Source organism: Aethalodelphis obliquidens, unplaced genomic scaffold (assembly GCF_003676395.1).
Source record: "Aethalodelphis obliquidens isolate GAN/ISIS:26980383/991018 unplaced genomic scaffold, ASM367639v1 scaffold12, whole genome shotgun sequence".
In the NCBI taxonomy this organism is placed as follows: domain Eukaryota; kingdom Metazoa; phylum Chordata; class Mammalia; order Artiodactyla; family Delphinidae; genus Aethalodelphis; species Aethalodelphis obliquidens.
The window spans coordinates 40,292,515-40,317,441 of NW_020837956.1; positions in this window are offsets into that span (position 1 = coordinate 40,292,515).

Here is a 24,927-nt window from a genome sequence, read left to right on the forward strand (position 1 = left end):
GGAGGCAGGGGTGCAAGCTTTCACTGGTAATGGCTTAGATGGACCCAGCTGGGCTTCAGCCCTGCCCCTTACCCACTTCAGTCCCCAGATTGGGTGCCCCCCTAGTAAGGCAGAGCAGCGAGTGAGGGTGGCTTTACCAGGTGTGAGCGTCTGGGCAGAGATATCTGTGTGCAAATCCTGACACCCTTGCGTCTCAGAAGCGTCGCTGCAACTCTGCCTTCCTTGCAACCGAGAAAACGTTTGTGGAGAGCCTGACACAACCAGGTGTGTCAATGAAAGTAAGTTATTATAAACGAAATGACTTTTGACTCAGTATAGACCTCAGCAGATGACACAGCCACCCTGGATTCTGAGTCAAAAGAATCTGACCGTTTATAAGATTTTCTCACCTGCAAAGAAGAAAATACTGCCCTTCGCTCCCACCTCCACCTTCACCCCCAGGAACGGGAACAGAGAGGGCAGTTCATAACTGGCAACCTCTTAGAAGGTGGGCTTGAGAATATTTCTGTGTCCTGGTGAAATCCAGGCATCTCCAGGTCTTCTGAGGGAGCATAGAACACCTTAGGAAAGTCAGTAATTCTCTCAGGAAACAGCCTGTTTCAGCACAGAATTGGTCTTGATGTTCAGATGTGTTTAATAAAAAAGAATCTGAATTTATGAATGAGGAATGAGGGACCTGATGCCTGAAAAGTTTCCTTCAAAAAACATCTAGGGAGGATCTGGCTGTAGAAAACAGCCAGAAAACATGGCTCACGCCCACAGAGTAAGAAAAATCTAATCCAAGACAGAATACAACCTTAGTCCACTGCAGAGCTGACAAGCCTCGCCACGGACAGATGGGATGCAGGACCCCGTTTGCCTTCAGCAAAGCCTAGCAAGCCAGGGAAACTGATACATGAAAGCAGCCAACACATCCTCAGGGTCCTGAGGTGCCTAGTGCGGGCCCAGGTCACAGCGCAGAGAACTTGGGACCCCAGACCCAGGGCGGGCTTCACTCAGGTGCACCCCCTGGTGGCGCAGGCGTGCAGGTGCTGATCGGCTGCTGCTGAGAAGGGGACTCGGATCCGACGCCTTTCAGAAGCCTCTAGGCTCCTTCGCGGCTGGGGAGGGGCAGGAAGACCTCCAGGCCCGGAGACTGGAAATGCCTTTGCTGCTTCTGGGGAAGGTCAGATGCAAAGCTGTCTGTCTCTGAGGAGGCGAGATGGACCTTGTCCTGGTGGTACAATGGGTTTTGTTTCTGCCAAAGGAGGGTGGACACTGCCCAGCCCAAGACGTCCCCAGATGCGAGCCAGCACCAAAGAAGAGGCAAAACCTGCCTTTCCCTGGGGGGGGGGGGGGGGCAAGGTCAGGAAGGGGGGCCCCCTCTGGGTCCAGGCATGGGGGGCAGCTAGAGCAGAGACAGAGCTGCCGCCCTGGGAAGGAGAGCCTGGATTCTCCCATAGCACCCCCAATGGTGGGTGCTTTTCTCTGACCTCATTGACTTTTTTTTCCTTGTTAAGAGCATTGCACTCCCGTCCCCTTTACTACGGAAGTCCCCCTGGACCCCGCGGGTCGTGACCCACTGCTCCCACCGGACGTGCTTTCTCTCAGGGCACATCTCCTTACCGTCCAGTCTCAGGGCAGTAAGGATGGAAAACGCCTATTTTCTCCAATTGGTTTTCACGTGCAGAATTGAATTAATTATACTTCTAGGTTCATTGCATTTCTGTCGACCTATGGATAGACAGATGATAGATGATAAATAGATGAATATAGATATATAGATATAGTAGTATCTACCATATCCTTAAGGATATAGTATTAGACACACGCACACTTACTATTCTTATATCATTCCAGTAATTTTAACACTGCATCGTTTAGGAAGTATATTTCATAATGATAATTATTTTCCATAAAGGGTACTTTGCCTGATATTCAAATTTATATACCAACTTTGTCTCGGTGGAAAATTGCTAAGATGTTTTTTTCCTTATTTTTTAGAGGTTTCTCACTAAGATCATTTAGTGGTTTCTTAAAATTTAGTCAGATTCTATTTGCCTTTTCCCTGCTGTGTTTACTCCATTACTTTCAATTTAATGCTTTGGAGTTCCATCTGCCATCTTCTCTGGTACCATCCCTCACACCTGCCCTGTGTTTCTTTTTCTCTTCTCTCATTTTGTTTTTGGATTGACTATTTTTACCATTCTTTTCTTTTCTTCTTCGACGTTGGGAGCTCTACTTTTCCTTTCTCTTCTTTTAGCACTTAACCTGGAATTTACACCCCGTGTTCCTAATTTGTCAGAACATAAAATTTGTGTGTATATTTATCCTCCTTCCAAAGCAGAAAGACACTAGAATATTTTAGTCCCTTTTATTCCTTTCCTGATTATATGTAATTGTTCTTTTGTTTTTTTGTTTTTTTTCGGTACGTGGGCTTCTCACTGTTGTGGCCTCTCCCGCTGCGGAGCACAGGCTCCGGACGCGCAGGCTTAGCGGCCATGGCTGACGGGCCCAGCCGCTCCGCGGCATGTGGGATCTTCCCGGACCGGGGAACGAACCCATGTCCCCTGCATCGGCAGACGGACTCTCAGCCACTGCGCCACCAGGGAAGCCCCCAATTCTTTACTCTTTATCCCTTGTAATATCTCTGAACTTTCATCTGGGATTACTGTCTTTCTACCTGAAATATAACCTTTAAATTTTCTTTTAGGGCAGATCTGCTAGTGGTAAATTCTCCCATTTTTTCTTTGCCTTGGAATGATTTTTTTTGTCCATAGGTTGAGAGTTGCTTTTTCTTAGTAATCTGTTTCATCGTTGATACGAAAAATTGTGTCAGTGTAACTGTTCCTCCTTTTCCAGATATGTCTTTTATGTCTAGCTTCTTTCAAGATGCTCTCTTTGCCTTTGTTTTTCTGCATTTTAACAAGATTGTGTCTAAGTGTGAAAATTAGCTTTCCGTTTGGTCACAGTGCAGAGTGGAGATGCAGAGGAAGTTTACTTTTGATATGTCCTCACAAAGAGTCCCAGCTTTATGGGAGATGCTCTTATGTGTGACACCCGAAATGGGCTCTGTCTTCTGCCCCTCACACCTCAGGAAAATAACTCAGGCTCACTGGGTCTCCAGACGAACTTAGGCATACTTCAGATTCCCTTGGAGCTCCCTCTTTTCTTGAACTACATCCTCTCCTTCATTCTCAGTATTTGAGTATTCAGTTGATTGCTCAGAGCTGTAAGTTACATTTCATTAATGACTCTCAGATCATTTCCTGTGCTACCCGGGTTTGGCCCTTATTACCTTTCTTCTCTTACCTTTCTCTGTATTACTGTGAAACTGACCTGAGAATCTGCCTCTCCTTGCTTTCAGAAGCGGATCTCAGCATCATATACGCTGCTGCCTGTGGTCTTATGGGTCTTCAGTGCTTTCCCATTGCCTATAGGGTAAACTCTCAGCTTCCTGGTTAAAGCCACACTCCCCCTGTTTTCCTCTCCTCCTTCCTGCACAGACCCTACAACCCAGCCACACACAAAGACTGCTGCTTCAGCTCTGCCTGCATGCTGCCCCATGCCTTTGCACGTGCTGCACCCACTACCTGGAACCCCCACCTCTCTCTCTCTCTCTCTCTCTCTGTTTTATAAATCCACTCATTTTTATAGGAATTAACTCAAAAATCTGTTCTTCCACAGAAGGCTATCCTAGTCTCAGCTCTGCTCCCAGACTCCAGACTAGACCTAACCTGTCCTGCCTTGGATTCCCTCTGTTCCTACATTTAGTTTGCTCTGACATCAGGGCACTTGACTTTGTTTTCCTGTCTGGAATTGTCTTCCATAGGATATATGCCTTCAGTAAGAGCCTTCTCTACAATGCTATAAAAGGGCAACTCTCTTACTAGACTTTATTTTCCATTACTACTCTCCTTTATTTTTCTTAGTTTATAGTTTGTGGTACCTATACAATTCACAGCCCCACACTGTAGGTGTAATTGCATATGGGAACAGCTGAGGGACTGAAATGAATTTAATCATGCAGCACTTTGATTTCCCTGACTTTAAGTGGCTCTCTAAATTAGAACAAATGCCTTGTTATGTCCTAATTGGAATTACAAAATCCTTATAACTACCCCCCCCCCTTCAAAAGGTATATACTCATTTTGAAATCTTGCAAGACACAGAAAAGCACAGAAAGGGACAAAAATAATTATCCATAACTCAGTACTCAAAGGCAAATATTTCTTTCTTGTATTTCTATAACATTGATTTATGATCCTTTTAGTGCTTAGACAGTTATCAATTTGTCTAAAGATTTGTGTTTCCTGCACTTTTCCATACATATACCCTATACATTTTCTCTGCAACTGTAAACTCTTTATAAATATTATTTTAAAATTTCTCCACATTACTCCACTAAATGGAAACATCAAAATATACTTGGTCATTCTCGTGCAGTTGGAACCATAGGCTGTTTCCAATATTTTATTAATCTACATGAAGGTGAAATGTACATTTTTTGCATAATTTTTTCCTATATTTGTATTTGTTCTTTGGGAGAGTCACATGAAGTATCATTACGAAAATAGGGGCCATAAATTGTTCAAGTTTCTTTGTATAGTACCAGTTTATTAAAAAAATAATCTTTTAAATGGAGAAAACTCAAATAGCTATGGACTACATTACTGATTCCATTTTCCTTTTGCAATAACAGTGAGTTGTTTTATTTGTATTTATGCGGGTGAAACTATTAATAATGTTCATCTATTCACACAAGAGAAAGGATCAAAAGAGATTCTGATATTACTGACTTGTCTCCTGAACTCTTCAGAATGGCGAGGGTTAGGGCGGTTAATGCCCAAAATTCTACCATAACTGACAATATAGTTACAGATTCTCTCTCTACCTTTTCTTACCTTAACATCGTTGATCTTGATTTCTCAAGCACTTGAGGTACTGCAGAGCTAGATTAAAAAAATGTTTATAGCATATTCTATGAATTTTATATATTCTATATAACCTCTCCATATACAACCTATATAATCTATAATATACAGTTAGTATTTTTATAAATAGGTATCTATGACCTATTGAGTTTACAAAAAGGGGTTTGTTTTTCCAGCTGTACTAATTTCTAGGACGTGACCTGCATAGAGAGAGTGTAAGCTTTTCTGAGATGTGTTCTGTTATATATGGTGATCACAGCTGAGTGGACATTAGTTAATGGCTTTTATTATCGAAACCACAATACATCATAAACAAGCATAATTAGCTAAGGTTAGCTGGTGCTTTCCCAGTAGTTCTTGAGAGTCATCTGTTTTATTTTCTTTACATTAGCTAAATACAGTGGTAGCAGACCTGAATCTGAATCATCGTTACCTGCATGTCCCAAGGCAAACTGGGCTGACTTATAATCAATAGAAAATAAAGAATAAAAGCTATAGAAGTCATAAAAAGAACACATTTCTATAAATTACACCAGAAAAGAAGTCAAAGTGTATGTTAGTTCCATTTTGGATAACGCACAGCCAACACTTGTTATGAAGAGCCAGACATGATTTAATCCTCATTTGACTTGTATGGTTAATGGTGGTCTTGCCTTCATGGGGTAATTTATGGGTAGTTTTATGAATCTCTTTTATTAAATAAAATATAAAATTAGAAAGTTAAATAGAAACTCTAAAGAAATACTTGACAATTTATTTTTTAATCTTTAAGGGAGGCTTTTAAGGCGGTTTAAAAAGCCTTACTTTGAGGTTACGAAATGAATATCCTATTGCACAATCTACATATAAAATACTATGTTTTTAATCATATTTTTCTAGCTCTGTATTTTCAACCTCAGTATCAAAAATGAAGCATAATTTATGTGTTTAAAACCTGAAAAACACTCTTTCCAGTGTTGTAAAATATATTGAAATGAGAAGTTGGAAGTAGCATATAATGTTTTAAGCAAGGGATTATGAATTTTTACTTTTACTAAAGAATATGTGTGCATCAAAAGAAGAGGGAATTCTTTCTTCTTTGCCGTTAATTGTTGTTTTTCGTGCCATCAGCTATCTCACCATTTTTTTCCTGCTGTTGTAAACATCAAGGTCATTTTCAGGTTCTGCCAAAATGAAGATTATTATCTGCAGAGCAGTGTTAAAACATAGTGGCTGAGCCCTGCGGCTGTCAGGAGCCGTGAGAAATGAGCGCTCAGTTGATGCTGTTTTTCTATATATAAAGGCAGGCTGCTGCTTAGGAAACATTCTTACAAAGTCAGATGAACTGACAGTAACTACTACTGAAATGTCTTCCCTCTCACGCAGACAATGTGGCCAGTGCTGCTTTCCCCAGGCTGCAGGAAAAGAACAATGGTGGAGGGGTGTGTCACTGGGGTCCTCCAAGAAACAGTGGCCAGCAAGTCAAGGTCCAGCATGATGGCATGAGGAAATACACTGACCCACTCTCTTGTAAAACTGACAATAAATGCTCTATAAACAACCATCCAAAGGGTCTGGAAATGGTCCTAAGGAAAAACAGCAAGTGAGGAAATACATATTCAAAATAATCTACAAAATTTGGGAAGACAGCAAGAGTCTGTGATATTTGAACCAAGATTTCTCCATCGTTGCCTGTCCCAGCACAGTGAGGCAAAGACTCCACTCCAGACTGCAATAGCCAAGCACACAGGACTTTTGACTGTCTCCCTCAGCTCCTAGTTGGAAGGCTTCATTCCTTTCAGGAGCAGGATGTGAGAGTTTCTCAACATGCCCCCAGCTGACTTTTGCTGGAGAAGAGTCCCGGGCAAGTGCAGTCAAGAGGTGGGGGGCTGCCTTTCCTCACCCGGCACCCTTGGGTCTGACAAGACTATTTCTGGGGCTTAAGAGTCCTTTCCCTCACTTGTGAGGTGGGAAGGTCCATGCTAGGAGAGGAATTTAAAAGGACAAGGCTACTGTTTCTCCCCTTTCCATCAGACTCTCAGCATTTAGAGAAGAATGTCACTACAGAGAGCTTTTTCACTGTCACTACTCCCACCTCAGAGTCCTGGCTCAGGGATTTTGCCTGGGAGGGGGTTGACTAGACCAAAGAATAGATAGCTGTTAATCTCTTCTTGAAGGAACAGAGCTTGGAGAAGTTCAAGGTGAAGGTTGTCCTCAAGAACAGGGTGGATGTGGTAGAACATAATTGTGAGGAGACTCACGGATCTAATGAAGTTGCAGCCTATGAATGTGCATTGACAAATTAGATAACTTAGAAAAAACATGGACATATTTCTAGAAAGACACAAACTACCAAAACTGACTCAAGAAGAAACGGAAAATCTGAATAGACTTATAACAAGTAAAGAGATTGAATCAGCAATCTCTAACCACAAAATAATACATTTCACACAAAGAAAAGCCTAGATTCAGATGGATTCACTGCCAAACACTACCAAATATTTTAAGGAGAAATAATACTGACTCTTCACAAACTTTTAAAAAGAAGAAGGAACATTTCCCAATATATATTTGCAAATCATATATGTACAAAGGACTTGTAACCAGAATATATAAAGAACTCTTACAACTCAATAATAAAAAGACATATAACCCAATTTTAAAGAATGAACAAAGGATCTAAATAGACATTTTTTTCAAGTATGCATACAGCTTGCCAACAAGCACATGAAAAGTTGTTCAGCCTCAGTAGTCATCAGATAAATGCAAATCAAAACTTCAGTGAGATACCACTTCATACTCACTAGGATGGCTAGAATAAAAAAGCCACACAATAACAAGCATTGGCAAGAATGTCGAGAACTCAGAATCTTGTGCACTGCTGGTAGGCATGTAGATAGTGCAACCACTTTGAAAAACAGTCTGGCAGTTTCTCAAATGATTAAACACAGAGTTACCTGTCAATGTCACTCCTAGGCATGTACCCAAGTGAAATGAAAACATTTGTCACATACAAAAACTTGTACATGAATGTTCATAGCAGCATTAGTCATAATAGCCAAAAGGTAAAAACAACTTGTCCATAAACTGACAAATGGAAAGTAAAATGTGATATGTCCATATAATGGAAAATTATTCAGCCATAAAAAGGAATAAAGTACTGATTCATGCTGTAACATGAATGAAACTTGAAAACATTATGCTAAGTTAAAAAGTCTGTCTAAGTATGATTCCATTTATATGAAATGTCCAAAAGAGGCAAACCCATAAGGACAGAAATTAGATTAGTGATTACCTAGGTCTGGGGGTGAGATGAGAGACACAAAGATAGGGGAGTGACAGCTAAAGAACACAGGGTTTCTCTTTGAGGTGATGGAAATGTAAAATTGATGGTGTTTGATGGTTGTACATATTTTCAAATGTACTAATAAGTGATGATTTGTACACATTAGATGGGTGACTTGTAAGTTTTGTGACTTGTATCTCAACAAAGTTGTTTAGAAAGGAGAGTTACATGTTTTAAGACAACTTCCAAAAACAGGAAAACAAGTCTTTACCTCCTTTAGCTGTTCTCACTCTTGTACTGTCTTTTGGCAAAACCTAATTGAAAGCTAGCTGGTAAAGCAGAAAAAATGGTTTGCAGAGTCCTGATCCAGCATCCCAAATCAAAGTAGAATACTTGGAGCTATGAGATTATAGCTCAATCACTAACACAAGTAGTCTATAAAAAGTTAGAATTGATAAATCTCAGTTATTTTTATATCATCATGACCAGTGGAAAATCTAGAAGTGGAAGACCTCTAGAGTCAGCAGCCATAAATAAAACTCTTTCAATTTGGGTGTTTTAATAGTTTGAGAGATTTTTGCTTTTTCATATGCCATGCATTCATACCAGACTTGTCAAATAGCTAATGTTCCTTTTCATTATTTTACATTAAGAAGACTAGCAAAAATGTGTACTAGCTGTGCCCAGTCAATATGGCAGCGTTTTTAGAGTGTTACAAAAGCTTTGCTAGGAGGTAATATTTCTAATCCATGTGACAGGAGTAAGTGTTACACGATTTGCTAAATAAAAACAAATTCATGGTCATGTCATTTATGTTAATTTGGGATTTAGGAAATATGTTCAGTACAGTCATAACACTGGGTTTACTATATTTTCCAGCAGAGTCCTGGTATTTTCACTACAATGAAGATTTCAGGATCCAAACCATGATTCACTTCAACAACCTTTGTAGCAGACGTGAAGGTATCATGCTCAGAACTCCCCTCACAGAAGAACTTGCTGATTATCTGCAAGAAGTGAAGGTAGCTGATAGCCTCCAGCAGCTACACCTTAGGGTCCCCCACAGCATTTGAATTGTCCCATTCTTCCCTCCCAGCCAATGATTAGGTAAGACATCGGTATGAGTGTAATGGAGCAATCTTCCCGGGGAAGACCCTGCCATGTCCTCTGCCTGCCTCTCATCTGTGGAAAAACTTTAGCCAAAGAATAAGTTTAATCAGATAAGTGAGTAAATGCAGAAACAAAGGAAAACAGTAAAAGGAGACCAAATAATAATAGTTTACCCATTAAACAAAGTCAAGGACCTTTAGTTCTTCCTCAAGAGCTATAGATGATATTCTGAGCCATATTCTTTGAGCTGTTTTGCAGATACTGAAACCCCCAACAGGTGGAAGAAGTTAACTGTGTGATGAAGAGACTGTAGCCATGACAGAAGCTGCTCCATCTTGCACAATTCCAAGAACTGGCCTCAAGGAAACAGGAACAAATTGACCCTGGAACTGAAGATTAACTGCACTTAAAACAACAAGATAACACTGATCAGACCACAGCATGACAAATTTCAAGATGACTGTCACAGTTGAGTGTACTGTTCTACATGTTGTGCCCCCCACCCCTGGCTGTGAACCCCTGAAATTCTCCTTTAAAATATCTTGCCCCCTGATTGACAATGGGGGGTTGGTTCTTTGGGACATGAGTCCACCTTCTCCCCAAGATTACCAGCTTCCTCAATAAAGCTATCTTTCCTTTTACCAACACTTTTCTCTCAGTATTGGATTCTTGAGTGACAAGCAGCAGAACCTGAGTTCAGTAATATGAGGACCCCCTTCTACCCAACTCATGTACAGGCAGCTTTGTACCTAGTCCCTCATTGGACTGGGTGAGACTTCCCCGGAACTGCATGCACCCTGAGGGTCTTGTCAACCAATCCTTCACTCTCTCCTTCCATCCCTCTCTCCTTTCCCAGGGCTCAAGTCTTCACCATGCTCTGAACTCCTGCTCCCTTTCCCTCTATTCTTCATGAGCATATGACCCCTGAGGATTTTTTTCCCTCTAACACCATCTTTTTTTTTTTGGCTGTGTCATGCGGGATCTTATTTTTCTAACCAAGGATTGAAACCATGTGCCCCCTGCAGTGGAAGTGAGGAATCTTAACTACTGGACCTCCAGGGAAGTCCCTGACACTATCTTGACAGCTTTTAATATTTTTTCTTTCAATGTCCGTAAGTCCAACATGCTCTTTTTTTAAACAACTTTATTGAGATAAAATGTACATACCATATAATTCACATATGCAAAACATACAAGGTAATGGACTTCAGTATATTTACAGATACATGCAACCATCACCACCATCAATTCTAGAACACTTTCACCCCCTTCCTCTCCAGCTCCAACCCTAGGCTACCACTAATATGCTGTGTCTATAAATATCAGTATTCTGGATATTTCATATAAAAAAATCATATGACATGTAGGCTTTTGTGACTGGCTTTTTCATTTAGCATAACGTCTTCATGGTTATCCACATATTAGCATGCATGTATCAGTATTCCACTCCTTCTTAGGTCCAAATACCATTTCATTATATGGATATATCATTTTCTGCTTATCCATTCATCTGTTGTTTTCCACCTTTTGGAAAATTATGAATAATCTTTCTAATAAACATTCATGTATAAGCTTTTGTGTTGTCATAAGTTTTCATCTTATATCCAGGAGTGGAATTGTTAACTCATATGGAAACTCAATGTTGAGTCATTATAGAAACTGACAGACTGCTTCTCAAAGTGGCTGTACTATTTTACATCTTCCCTATCAGGGCACAATTGTTCCAACTTCCTCACATCCTTACCGACACGTTATCTGAATTTTTTATTCTAGTCATTTTAATGGGTGTGAAGAGCTATCTAAGTATGCTTTTGATTTGCATTTCCCTGAAGACCAATGATGCCCAGAATCTTTTCATGTACTTGTTGGCCATTTGAAGATCTTCAGAGATTGTGGCTCTGTGGATGAATTCCTTTCTGAGGTCCATGTTTCATGTTAGTTCTGACCCCAGGAGGACACTTCCAGCTGTTTTATCCCCAGTTCTCTCTGCAAACTAACTGGCTATAACTGAGGCTGCATCATCATTGGACTTACTAACTGCTTCCAGCTACCTTCACCATAACTCCACTATCCTTGCGAGCGTCCTGAGGCTTGACTCTCTCCATTCTTAGTTGTCTTTGAAGGCAGTTCCTTTGGGATGAGATCAGGAGATATCTTTTTTAAGGCCTGTTTCTCCCCCTAGGCACCTTCTGGGCCAGGGCTCTTGGGGTGCGTGAGGACCATGGCTAGCTTCTCTCTGAGGGCACCACACTCTAGCAGCTTAGTGGTTGGTGGGGCCTGGGGAGTAGTCACATGTGGTCCTCCTAGCTTGTATTTCAGCATGGAGACAACACATAGGGAGGGAGCAGGGACTATGGGAACCCAGCATCCTCAGCTTGCCACTCTCAGGGTAGAGCATGTCATCCAGTCCATGAGGGGTTGCTGTCCTAGACTCAGCCCCTGCAAAAGGTAAATGAAGGCAGTGGAGAAGTGCTGGCATCCTGCTCCTCCAGGAAAGAAAGGCTTCCTGCACAGAACTGGGGAGAAAGGCCCAAGGCCAGGGGACACTGTTCCTGGCTGCAGTTTACACTTTACACAGGTAAGCACCGTCACCAGGATAACATATTCTGAAGCACAATCGTATCTGTGCGTGTAGTAAATAACTACCACGCATTTATATCGTCTACAGCACTTGCCATTTTCAGAAACCCGTTCAGGTACTAGGTTTCAATATACAAGTTTCATTGTCAGTTCTGTACAAGGACTTTCCAAATCCAATACCTGAAAGAAATAGACAAGAAAAAAAATTCAGGGCTAGGACCTGTTTTAAGACAATTCATTTTACCCGAGACCAAGTTTTGTAAAAGCTGAGCATGTTTTGATTCACCTAAATCTGTCTCTTTGGAAAAGAAACTAGGGATTAATTTTTGAACCAGCGTCTGTGCCTCCAACTTTAAAATCAGAATTATTTTATTTTCCATTTGAGAGAGATGTTCGTTTTCAAGATGAGAGATGTTCGTTTCCATCTCTATTTAAGCAGCCTTTGGCCGAGGTTTAAATTGGAGTGAAGTATGATCTGCACCATGAAAGTATTACTCTGTCTGATATCATGACCCTTTCATTTCTCAGCATATGCTTCAACAAGGGAGAGTGAATCACGCAAAAAATGTGAGCCTAGCAAAAGGTTAACTTCAGATTATTTTCAGCATCACCAGAGAGATTCCCTATCAATTTCCCTTACATCTTGATCTTCTTACCATTTCTTGATTGGAGGAAGTAAAGAGAGAGCATGCTTCTCCACCGCCTTGACGCAGTGCCTGCTTCCTCAGGTCTCTTATTAAGAAGGAGGCTTTCAGGGCTTCCCTGGTGGCGCAGTGGTTGAGAGTCCGCCTGCCGATGTAGGGGACACGGGTTCGTGCCCCGGTCTGGGAAGATCCCACATGCCGCGGAGCGGCTAGGCCCGTGAGCCATGGCCGCTGAGCCCGCGCGTCCGGAGCCTGTGCTCCACAACAAGAGAGGCCACAGCAGTAAGAGCCCCGTGTACCGCAAAAAAAAAAAAAAAAAAAAAGAAGAAGCAGGCTTTCAGAGAGCACGTCAATGATATGTCTGTCATTTGACATGGGGAACGGAGGATGCAGAATCAAATATATCACTAATGTGTCTTTAGACATTTTAATAGAAGAGATCATGTGGCTAACTGGATAGACACGATTTTGCATGTTGACGTGATTTAAGCTACTTACTAATATAACACAATGCATGCAAGTAAGAACGCCCATGGCTAATGGATATTTTTAGAACATACGTAATTCCCTTATCTAAAATGCATGCAAGTACTAGAAAATAGTAGTGGAAAGCTCATCCACTCTATTACATTTCAAGAATTTTTAAAGTTTTCCCCCTGGTATATCATATTAATTAATATGTTGTTATTTATTGCTTTGTATTTTTTTAACCTGAATTAAATTGTGCAAGTTGTGGCCTGCTGAATAGTAACATTTTAGTCACCAAAATATACCTATATAGGTAGAAAATAACATGCAATACATGCAGATTAATACAGTCATGTATATAGAGGCAGCCATGGTCAAGGGTAAAAGAAAACTTGACTTAGCATCGTAAAACTTGGACTTAAATTCTATATCTGTCCCCTATGCTACTCACCCTCCGAGCCCCTGCATGTTTAGGGTGTTTATCCATCAAATTCAAATAACATTTCTATGATAACAAGTATCTACATATGTGTTCCTAAAATAGCGAATAGAAGCCTAGACCTCTTTTCCTTTCTCATCTTGAGCCTAAACTCCACCCTCACCATCAGCTTACTTATTAATCTCTCACAGTTAAAAAGCACCTCTAATGGAAAACTGCCCAAAAGAAGACAAAAGCAAACATTAAATAAAAGCAATCTCTCTCAATTGATGTCTCTCAAGTTTGTATTTTAGCTCAAACTTATTAAATGCTTATTTGGTGTCATGAGCTCCTTTAAGCACTTTGAAATGAACTCCTTTAGTTCTAGGACAACCTAAGACAGAACCACTGAGGAGAAAACCAACAACCAACTGCACACAGAGCTCAAGTGATCGGTCCAAGTTACAGACACTTGCTGAAGAGCTTTTGTTTCGTTTCTCTTTCATTGCTGTTGTTTTGAACTAAGGTGATTTGGTTTATGTAAGCACAGTCTGACAAACGTGCTAAAACACCCTTCTTACAGCCACATAGAATGTTCACTCTCCAACGCGCTAAAACACGTGGGAAGATGAAGTACCGTCTGAGAAATGCTTACTGCCAGTGATCTCTGTAAACATCCTCACAGTGGGAGAGATAAGGAGAAATCAATTTGGTTTTGTGTTTTTACCTGAAATAACATTAAAATTTGGTAACTAAACAATGGAAATATATGTTCTAAGGGATAAAAATGATTATAGATAAAATTAAATGGTAGATATTGAAATCCGGAAGAGACTCTTTTTGTTGTTGTTGTTGTTACATTTTTATTGAAATTTTGGGTATCTGCTAAGAGTTACCATTGCCCAAGCCTGCGCTATTGTTTTTCTACAAAATATTTCTAGATTCTTTCTCCAGGAAAACCTATAAATAGCTATTTGAGAACTGTAATTCAGAATGGGTAGAAAAATGGACAATACTCACTTTTGGAATTCCCAGGCACATTTTTTGTTTCCAGAGTTATTCAATGATGAATGCATTCTTGTCCCAGTTTTAAAATGAGTTAAATTATTTGACTAAACACATATTTATAAGGAGTAAAAATTTTTAAACTTTAGTAGATTTTTCTAACTCTAAACCTATTTTTTTTTGTACTGGTTTCTTTAAAAAGCAGACTAAGTGTTTTTAAAAAATTCTGAATTACTATTAAATTTGTGGAAACACATTACAATTAACTTTCTGGCATGTAAGATAACTTATTAATGCAAGTTTAGATATAAATACTCTTAGATATGTTTTACTGAATCTAATTTGTGTCTTCTGATGTGGGTCTTTGAAAATATCCACATTAACTAAAATGATTATTGGTTTCAATAGCTTAAATTTGGCTCTTAAAATATGATGTTCATGTTAACATTTCTGGAAAATAAGCTTTTATTCTATTATGTTTTTCTTTTTTTTAAATTTTTATTTTTTAATTATTTTTTATTAGAGTATAGTTACTTTATAATGTTGTGTTAGTTTTTGTTGTACAGCAAAGTGAATCAGTTATACATATACATACACAAGGGCCTGAGAAAATAATTTTTAAAAGCAGCAGTCTTTTGCATCTATTGCATGATTACCCTGTGCTAGGCATAATCTGCTAACCCTCATGACCACTCCATGAGATGAGGATTATAATCCCCAAGTTCATTTTAGGAATCGGGATGAGAATGAGTAATTAAGACTTCTCCAGGACTTCTAATAAACTCTGGTGATTCCAGGGTTTATATTCAGCTTTCACTGATTCCAAGCATAGGGTGGTTCTACCACCAATTACATATGGCTGAGTCCATGAGCCCATGTGGGTTTCATTAGTGTCACTACTGGCCTCAGTGGCCTCCGGTGCTCGAGAAAAGGTGGGATGACTCTCCCAGGCCCACAGAGGGCTCTGAACCATCACATCTGCCTTTGCGGCCTCTCCTCCCTTGGTTGTTTTACCATGTCAGCCCATTGCATTCATGAGAGACCAGGCATCACCTGCCACAGGGATCAATGGCCAGCATTTGTTCAAAGGTGCACAGAGAGCTTCTTTCCCTCTGCCAGCTTCAGGGTCTGATGCCCACAGTCAGCATGAATTTGAGAAAGAGAGGTCAAGGGCAGCTGGTGTGGTGGAGAATTCCAATACACCATTTACCTTAATAAACATTTACTTAGTGGCCCCATGTTTAGAATTCTGCTAAGTCTCCTTCCTTCTGGAGATGGTCAAGTGCTATCCATTTTCTAGGAAAAGGAGCTTTTCACCGTAGCTGGATGAAGAATAAGATATTCAGAGGAGAGAGTGGCTAGAGATACGTGTGCAAATTAGGGCCTGTACGCTTTTTTTTTTTTAGGAATTTAAACTTTATACTGTGAGCAACGAGGAATCAAGAAGTTTTTAGGTAGAAGAGATGTGTATGTTCAATTTACTATTTTTAACAGCAACTCCTGTGCAAAAAAAAAGGAAACTGCGAATGTTGCTGACTGGCCATTGATGACATGAGGCAAAAAGTACAGAAGCGCAGAACTAATAAGTAAATGAGGTTAAATAGTAGAATAATACTCATGGATTATTTTGGTGGGAGGCTACAATGAAATTATCAAAAGGTGAGAGAAGGGAGGGCCTTTAGGAACACATTAGGAAGAGTGAGACTTCTGATTTGAGTGACAGCATGGGTGGTGGAGCCACTGTCTAATTGGAAAAGGAGGTATTTTGACAGGTTGTTAAGAGTTACTGTTTGGAATTGTGATTTAACGGTATCTAAATGAAGATGCTATTAGAAATACATGTCTATCTATAGTTAAGAGAGGTAGAGGCCGGCACTTGAGAATCTGCCTATTGGGTAATTAATAAAGAAGGATTTTCAAAAAATAACGGATTGGGCAATCTTTCTACCTAGCACACAGCTGGTCGTCTTTCCAGCAACATCACATCTTTTTAACAGGATGATTCATTTAGCTGATACATTTAGCGTATATTGGTATCCATTAACGAGGAGATGGCAGTGAAAGACAATCCAAGAAGTAGGATGGTGCTGCTGGGTGCAGACTCTCAGCAAGATAAAGGAAAAAGACAACTGCTTCCAAATACTGCACGTAGGCTCAGCAGGTGCTGGCTCTGAAAATGGGCGGCCAGAGGGTGGGGAAGCTCAGAATCTCATAGACAGAAATGGAGTAAAAGGGGACCAGTGTCCCCGTGCATAAAAGCAAGAGGTGGTCTAAGGAAGCAGAATTGAAAATAGAGCATAAATTCCCTTTCCTGGGAGCAGTGTTCTTCCCGATGAGATGAGCAAATGGCATAAATCATCTATAATTTTAAAGAATATTGTACATTTCAAAATAAACACTGCTATCAAATATTTTCTAAGATTAGGGCAACTTAAAGTGTTCTTTTAACATCTTGATTATTAGGAACAGTTCCCAAATAGATAGAAGAAAAGAGTGCAAAATACATCATCATTTCTGTGCCAAACATTTCAGGGCTGCTGGGGCCTTTGGTGTAATTTGTGCTGTTCTGAAAGGCTCTGACAGACCTTCAGTTAAATAGATAAATGCTGCCCTCTCAGCATACCAGCCACGTGAGTTTGTGTGTGTATATATACACATATGTACACTATGCATATGTACACACACATACTATATGTATACACTACAAATACTCTATAAATAGCATGTATATATGATATATAGTGTATATGTTTATAACATAAAATAACTCTTTTTCCTTTCCTCTGCTTTTTAAATCTTTAAAAATGTATTTATAATACCTGTGTCTGCTCAATACTCTGTAATAACCTAATTAGGAAAAAAATTTGAAAAAGAATAGATAACATGCATATGTATAACTAAATCACTTTGCTGTATACCTGAAGCTAACACATTGTTAATCAACTATACTCTAATATAAAATAAAAATTAAAAAAATAATAAACTTTTAAAAATATATATTATAAAAATACCTGTTTCCTAGGAATATAGCTGGGATCAAAATAAACAAGTTCTGTAAAGAACATTAATGATGAGCCCTTTGTGTTAACTTGCTGACTTTCAGTTTGCGAATGTGCTTAAAGGGCATGCACGGGGCTTCCCTGGTGGCGCAGTGGTTGAGAGTCCGCCTGCCGATGCAGGGGACACGGGTTCGTGCCCCGGTCCGGGAAGACCCCACATGCTGCGGAGCTGCTAGGCCCGTGAGCTATGGCTGCTGAGCCTGTGCGTCCGGAGACTGTGCTCCGCAACGGGAGAGGCCACAACAGTGAGAGGCCCGCGTACAGCAAAAAAAAAAAAATAAAAATAAGGGCGTGCACAATGGCTATCTACTCCCTACAGACACTTCAGAGACTCCATTGTCCACACGGAGAAACTGTTTAGTCACTGACCTATCCTTTAAATTTCCGTACTCCCTGCCTAATGCAAAGGCTGTTTATTTTCCCCAAGATATCTCAGTTTGGGAGATGAGCCCTTGTCTTCTAGTCAGAGTTCCATCAGGAACATGTCTCGATATCCATGAAGAAATCTGACCCCCTATCAGCAGCTTCCTGGCTTCAGTCATTTAAAATATGCCCGCACACCTACACCATCTGATCACAGGAAGTATCTTCCTCCAGAACCTCCAGGGTCAAGAGAAAGGACCTCTCTGAATAGCCCTTTACTGAACACAGGATGCATACTATTGAACAAGCAAAATTATTTCTCTCTTGTGTTTTGAGAACAAGAATAGCTTGACTTAGACAGCTGTGAGAACTATTCCTTTTATTGAATCAGAGAACAGCAGTAATGTCAGCCTAAACTACCTAATTGCAGAAACTGACACTGACATGAGATGAAGTTTGGGGCCCTGAGAAACTGCCTGCTCAGGAAATACTGCGGAGTTGATTCAGAACCCAGTCGAGGTTCAAATCTGGCCCTTGTGAGAAGTAGCACTTGAGTGAATAGACAGGGATGGCTCTGCAGAGGCTCAAGTGAGGCAAGAGAGCAGGTATACACGAGGGGTCAATTTGGCAGGAAGGAAGAGAGGCAAAGAGCGTTAGCTCAGGGAGGCCAGATGCATCCAGGAAAGTCAAGCTACACAAGATGCAACCCTTATATCCTCAGGATGGTGTCTTGATGCCTTCTGCACAGACTTAAGGAGGATTCCCTAAATTAAAGCAGGAATGAGAGGTGTTTGTGGTGATGGTGGTAGCGTGAACCCTCACTGAAGTCCAAGCACTGCATCCTCAATGAAGCCTCTCAGGTCTGCCATCTTGCATATGCACCTACTTCCATTAGAGCAATTATTTTAGCTACTTTTCACCCAAATTCTTACTCATTTTCTATTATACTGTAAATTCTCAAAGCACAGAAATTATGTGTACCTTGTGAATTCGCATCCATAGCATTTAACAAAGCAATTGGTACACAAGAGTACACGGGAAATGTGTGTTGCATATAAGAACACAATGGTGACACAGCTCTGTTTACCATACGGCTGTGAACTACACCAATTTGTAAGGCTGGAGAACGTTGGTTCAGCACGGGTGCAGCATTGCCATGTCTTGTGGTTCCTATTCCATTCCATTCCATTCCTATTCCATGTATGAATATTGAGATCACTCTTGTTTCTGAGCCCAAGGTGCATCAAACACTAATTATTTCATATACAAAGTTTTCTCTTGTATAATCAGTACAAATTCTTAATGTAAACAATACACAATTAGTTGGCATAGATTTTTTATGGGAAGATCTGTAGTCTAAACAAGGTAGCTTATAAAGGAGGAAATATTTTCTACCTATTTTCCTTATAAAATAGTGGCTGTAAGGCAAATTGTAGGTAATCAATATAATATTAATAAGCTATTTAAAATAAAATATTCAGAAGCTGCCACTCATTTCCATATTAAACAAAGTGAGATTGGAAAACCTCAGTTTGACTATTTAATCTGGGTTATAAAATATACAGACTACAGATAAGCATTATAGAAAGAAACCCACATCCCTTTGTATTTACATGAATCCTTTATGCCTGATGAGGTCATGTATATAAAAGCATCCAGCACATAGTCTAATTCATAGATGTTCAGTATTAGTCAGTTTCCATCCCTTTATTTCTAACTTCAAGTTGATCATCCAAAATGTGCCTCATAGAAGTGTTCTTGGATTTCTCTTTAACTAACAGATTAAAAATTAAATCAATGAAGAAAATTATTGGCCATATTCAATGGTTCAATTTGCTTTTTTTTAAACAGACTTTCAGTATAATAACCTGCAGGTATCATAGTAAATGAAGTAAGTCAGACAGAGGAAGACAAATATTGTATATCGCTTATATGCGGAATATTAAAGAATGATCCAAATTAACTTATTTACAAGCAGAAACAGACTCACAGACTTAGAGAAAGAACTTATGGTTACCGGGGGGGAAGGGTACGGGGGGAGGTATAGATTGGGAGTTTGGGATTGACATGTACATACTGGTATATTTAAGATAAAGTGCCTTTCCAAGAAAAAAAATTGAAAAAAATTGAATAAATAAATAAAAGCAGCTTTTTGGGAGGCAACTAAGTTTATAACATGCAATCGGGCTATTATGTGAATTACACATTGGTGATGTTTGCATTAGAGAAAGTATGCACATGCATTTCCATCTCTGCAGTTTTCTCCTCCACTTTAAAAAGAAAGAATTTTATATTGTAATCAATCATTTTTAACCTACACCTTCATTTTTGAGAGGAAGTTTAAGTCAGATGAACTCTGTGGCTCCTTCTAACTCTGTGGCATTCTAATTTATTTTCTAAAGGCTTCTGAAATAAGGGCAAAATGTTTAAAACCAACCCCTGGGAATAGTCTAAGAGATATATAAATGGTTGCATTCAATGATCTCTTTCAAACATAACCTCTAGTGTGTTTATGAAAAGAATGTGTAAGTGAATATGATAGAAGTGCAGAAAATGTTTGGCCTTTGCATTTATCATTCTCTGGACACAAATCCCTCCTGATCTGTGTGTCAACAACAAAAACACCACCAACAAAAACCACATAAATCACAGGGCATAAACTGCCCCTCCTTTATCTGCCTAATTCTCCCTCACAGACTATCTGTAACTCTTACTAAATTCAACAAGGAATATTTTTGTGGAGTATTTTCTTTCCTGCTAGATCATTTTTAAGCTGTGAACTGATGATGTTTAAGGGGCTCTGACTGTCTTAGAAGATAAGCTAGACTCAAGGGCTGATTAGTTCATCCAGCTGGTCATCCTGTATTAGATAAGAACACCTACTCAGAGACTCAGGCCATCAATTGATATTCTTGGCTTTCGTGTGGCTTAACCAGATAAGTCCTGTCCAGCTGTGGCTCTCCTGGAGTCCTCAGCATTCTATACAGGTACAGCTCAGCTGGCTCTCAGGGGACTGAGTAATTTCAAGTCAAACCTTGGCCAACAATATATGACTCAAATTTTCTGTTTCCTCTATGGTTCTTAATCTGCTTGTTTTCCCCCCAAAAGTGCTATACCCATTCACCTGCCACTAAACTATGATCCGTGAATGAGTCACAGTCACCACGACGAAACCCATCACTTCCCTCAAGTGTAAATATTGCATAATCAGTAAAACTGACCATTTAAACGCATTTTATACATAATGTATTCCAAAATGAGAAGAAACAGCTAAAAGGAGCATTATATATTCATTTAATGAACCACTTAAAGATTTATCATTCTTTTCTTATAAGAGGAATATACTAATGGTTGAGTTTTTTTTTTTATTTATTGATATTAAAGGATAGATAATGGAAAAACGGTATGGAAAACTTATTCTTAATTCAAAGATAATGAACAAGGCTATATTTTAAAAGAATTTTAAGCTCAAAAAGCCAATCATGAAACAGATAATTATGTCACAAAATATCATTTTGCAATGCATATACAGCAAGTGAAAGTACAGAATGAAGGTAATTTTTAAAATAATTTTTCATCTCTGTAACCTATCCACTTACATCTTGTTCAGAGAAAATAAGAGTCAAGGAATTTTGTTTGTATCGCTCAGATAATAACTGAAGTAGGAGAGAGGTAATTTGATATGACAGAGCCTACACATGAGACACTTATTCAGTGTTGCTATGAAAGCATCACGGCAGAGTGGAAGGAGGTGGTCTTGGGAACAGGTGGTCAAGTGTTCAAGACTTGGCTTTACCCCTTTCTGCTTATACTACTACTACTAATAAATGTATTTAACCTTTTTAGGTCTTAGTTTCCTTGTATTTAAAATTAATTTCACCTTACCATGCTCTTAATATGGACTTCTGAGCTGGTTCTCATGAATGGATAAATGGATAAATATTAATCAGCTTCAATCTTTTGTTCTTACAACCTCAATTTATGTGTTCAATAAATGTTTGGAACAGTACATTTAGTGAAGAAAAGATTTTAGAAGTAAATACTTCTTAATCATTTGTGCATGTGTTTGTGTGTGTTCCTCTGAGTAACAGACTATTCTCCATTTATTTGAGATCAAGGTCCTGATAAGGAAGAATGAGCAGAAGTAAACTGCCCACCAACAAGACTTATGAAATAGCAACTATGAGATGAGAAAGAACAGAGGCTAGTCTTTCTTAAGTTTGGAGCTTGTGTACAAATCCTACTTATGTTCAAATCCAAGGTTGTACAGATCCCACATATGTCCAAATTTCTACTCAAGTACACCTCCAAGTTTGGAGCTTATGTATCAATCCCAGAACCTTCCACTCCACTGAATGTGGGCATTGCATCCTTTGTAGATGCCATAAGGATCTTAGCTTTCCCTATAGCTGGTAGAGGTAAGTCTGTATAATATTTTTATTCAGGAGAGGTTAGTAAAATTATAGAAATTTACCTTATGTCAAAGCCTATAGAGGTCATCATTCACTCACCATCAATTCACAGGCAGGTAAAGTTTACTTCCTCTTTTCCTTTCTTGGATCTACTGCTCCCTTCAGATAACAACTGTGGGACTACCTTCTCCTCTTTCCTTTTTCCTCTCCCTCTTCTCCCTGGGGTCTGCAGTGGAAAAGTAAGATATGTTAGTGTGATACAAGATAATATGTCAAGAATTTAGATCTCAATCAAGTCCCTCATTTCAGGATGGAGCGAGCTGAAGCCCCAGGGAAGGAGTAGCTTTCTCCTGCCATGGAGCCACGTGCCTTCGGTGTCCTCGGCACCTCGTGCCAGTGATTCCACACGGCCCTTACCGTGGCATCTGCCCTTTACCTGTACGTTCCTCAACATCTCCCATCAGGTCCCCCACCAGACAGACTGTGGAATTTCTGTTTTAATTTCCCTGATCTCCATCAAAATATCTCAGGCTTGATTCAGACAAAGCCACTATCTAGGCAATCAGCTAATTGAAAAAATGTTTCTTAACTAGATTTAGCAATGGTTAATTTTTCAAGTTCAACTAGATCCAGCAGTGTGGAACAATAGAAATAACTCTGGTGAGGCAGTTAGCAGACCTTGTCCCGCTTGGCAGCCTCTTCACTGTGTGATCTTGGTAAAATTATTTACTCTAAGGGGTTATTATTTTTGTGCTTAGTGAAAAAGTGTTTAAATAATCTCCAAAATTCTCCCACAGCAAAATTTTTATTTTCAAAATCATAGTTGATAAGTATATACTTTTCTTGCCAAAAATTATTTCTGAAATATTTCAAAATATGGAGAAAAAATACTCTCTTCTATTTGGCGTCAATTTCTTTCTTGATAAAATATATTCTTTAGTAGTTCTTTTTATATGCAAAAACATTCTAATAAACTTTTTTAAAATTTTATTTATTTATTTATTTATTTTTGGCTGTGTTGGGTCTTCGTTGCTATGCACGGGCTTTCTCTAGTTGCGGTGAGCGGGGACTACTTTGCGTTGCGGTGCGCAGGCTTCTCATTGCGGTGGCTTCTCTTGTTGCATGGACTCTAGGTGTGCGGGCTTCAGTAGTTGTAACACGCAGGCTCAGTAGTTGTGGCTCATGGGCTCTAGAGCTCAGGCTCAGTAGATGTAGCACACGGGCTTAGTTGCTCCACAGCATGTGGGATCTTCCCAAACCAGGGCTCGAACCCGTGTCCCCTGCATTAGCAGGTGGATTCCTAACCACTGTGCCACCAGGGAAGCCCCCTAAACTTTTAATTTTGAGATATCTGTAATCTCACATGTGGCTGTAAGAAATAATATAGAGAGATCCCTTCTACCTTCTCCACAGATTTCTCCAAGGGTAACATCTTGGAAACTCTTACACAGCATCACAGCCAGGATGTTGCCATGGACATGGTCAAGAAAAGGAACATTTCCATCCCCATGAGGATTCCTCTAGTTACACTTTTATAGCCACACCCACTTCCTTCCCACTCCTGCCCCCCTCTTTCATCCTGGCAATGGACTTCCACAGTTTTGTCATTTCAAATATATATATAAATGAAAACTTACTTACAATCCTTTTAGGATTGGTTTTATCCACTCAGCACAATTCCCAGGAGATGCATCCAGGTTGTCACAGACATCAATAGTCTGCTATTTTTACTGCTGAGTGGTATTCCAGGGTGTAGCTGCACTGGAGTTTGTTTAACCATTCACCTGTTTAAGGACACGTGGGCTGTTTCCTTTCTTGGCTGTTATGACTAAACTGTTATGAACATTTGTGTATGGGTTTTTGTATGGCCATACCTTTTCAGTTCTCTGGCACAAATGCCCAAGTATGCAATTACTGGGTCCTATGGTAATAGCATGTTTAATCAAACAACAATAAGAGAAACTACCAAGCTGTTTTCCAGAGTGGATGTACCATTTTATACTCCCACCAGCAATATGTTAGCATCTTCACCATGCAGTATTTGGTGTAGTTACTATTTCATTAGCCATCTTCACAGGTGTATAATAATATATCATTGGAGATCTTTCCCCAGCTTTCTGAGGTATGATTGATAAATAAAAATTGTATATGTTTCAGGTGTACAACATGATGTTTTGAGATATCTATATATCAATATATATATTTTTTGAAGTAATAACCAAAATCAAGCAAATTAACATATCCATCACATCACATAGTTACCATTTGTGTGTGTGTGTGTGTGTGTTTTGTTGAAAACATTTGAGAACTACTTTCTTAGAATATTCATTGTGGTTTTAGTTTGTTTTGCCCTGATGACTATTGTGGGCTGAATCATATTCCTCCCAAATTCATATGTTGAAGCCCTAACTCCCCATGTTTAAGAGTGTGACTATATTTGGAGACAAGGTCTTTAAATAGGTGATAAAGTTAAAATGAAGTTGTTAGGGGAGGCTTAATCCAATCTGACTGGTGTTTTTATAAAGAGATGAGGACACAGAAATGTACCAGGAATGGGCAGAGAGAAGATCACATGTTCACTGTTACTGTATCGTAATGTGCCTGATCTTGTGTGTTGATTTTGTATCCTGAAACCTTGCAAAACTCACTTATTAGTACCAGAAGTAATTTTAGTTTTTCGTTCCTTGAGA